Source organism: Gadus macrocephalus, chromosome 14, assembly GCF_031168955.1.
Source record: "Gadus macrocephalus chromosome 14, ASM3116895v1".
NCBI classification, from domain to species: domain Eukaryota; kingdom Metazoa; phylum Chordata; class Actinopteri; order Gadiformes; family Gadidae; genus Gadus; species Gadus macrocephalus.
The window spans coordinates 22,452,562-22,454,241 of NC_082395.1; positions in this window are offsets into that span (position 1 = coordinate 22,452,562).

Below are 1,680 nucleotides of genomic sequence, written 5' to 3' on the forward strand. Positions count from 1 at the left end.
AGTCACAGTCTGAACTCAATGCCAGGAATCCTGCAGAAAAGAAAGAAAGAAAAGAAAGACTCCATTACATTTAGTTTTTCCCCCACAGCAAAGGAAATCTAACTGTCAGCTTGGTTAGGATTATTCCACCATGGTCGGCTTTTTTGTGCTTCCCCATCATAATCCACCCCCCCCCCTCTCCCTTTCTCTCCCTCTCGCTCTGTCTCACTCCCCCAAAAAATAACCTGCTGGTGAAGCCTTTCAAAACAATTTATGCAAACAAACATCAAGCATAGCTATTTGTATTGGCACCGCCTTGCCTTTTCAGTAAACCGGCCTGAACCAAGACCAGATGGGCTCGGGCTCTCTCTCTCTCTCTCTCTCTCTCTCTCTCTCTCTCTCTCCCTCTCTCTCTCTGCAGGCCCACTCGGCGCACGCGTTCCTGTGTTGTCTTAATGAGGTGTTACCTGATATATGTGCAGCTACTCATCACATTAACACCTCTGGACGCACACGTATGCTTTATCAGTGTGGTGGCCGAATCCCAGGCAATCATCCCCTGTAATGTGTCCAAGGCAAACGGTTGCGATCTTGGATCCTCTCACAATTGAATACGAATATCCGATGTGTCCGGGGGGAATACCTTAAGCATGCTCCCTATACAAAACTCTGGACACTTTTGCATTAACTCCTCCTTTAGACTATTGACAATCACTGTGTTAGTTGATGCTTTAAACCAATGTGATGCGATGTGATTGTTTATCTGAGATTATGTCAGGCGAAGTTAGACATACATTCAGTAACCTGCATGTAGGGTGTCAGGCGCCTTGCTCAAGGGAGCCGGCAGGGAGCCTGCCGACGTTGGGGTCCGACGCCAGCCCCTGGTGACTGGGAGTCAAGCACATTGATTCACCAGTCGGCTATCCTTCGTGACGGGGAGGGCGAGTAGTCTGAACGCAGAGCCGTCTCCTCACAGACTACCGGCTGAATAACTAATTGATGACATGAAGTCGTCGACGACTAACGACTCCTCCGGTCACACCAGAGCAGCGCTGGCTATTGTCATCGTTTCCTGTGTTCGACAACATTTGGACTTCGGCGAGAGAGACGAGATGCCAGGCGATATGCGTAACGCATACCATGACTGCCGGGGTGCTGACAGCGGTGGCTAGGCTGTGGCCGGTGCTCTGAGTGACAGTAATAAGAACCGTCTCCTTCGTTCTCCTCCTCCTCCTCCTCCTCCTCCTCCTCCTCCTCCTTGGCCCTGGAGATGAGGACCGCAAGGCCAGTCGCCGGCATGCCACGGCTCCTGCTGCTGCAACTACATAACCATGTTTGAGGAGAAAGGGACGAAATAGGATATAAAAACCTGGGAAAAACCCTATGCGACAATTTTAGAAAAGACATGAGCGCTAATGAGAAAATAGGCAGTCCCCTTGGAGTTTCTGTGAACTCGGTTGCACGGTTACATTTTCCAACTCGTAGCTGTGTCTGTGTCTGCGTCCGAGTCTGGACCGCCTCATGGGAAAGTGCGGTCCGATGCCAGCCCCCATCGCAGTGGAGACCACACATACACAAACACAGTCATAGTAGCATGGAGGTAGCCTACACAGGGCAAACAGACTCCCCGCTTTGGGAACTGTAAATACATATTTGATTGTGTGCGAGTCATAACAGGAACGTTAACGCGTGGAGAGAGGC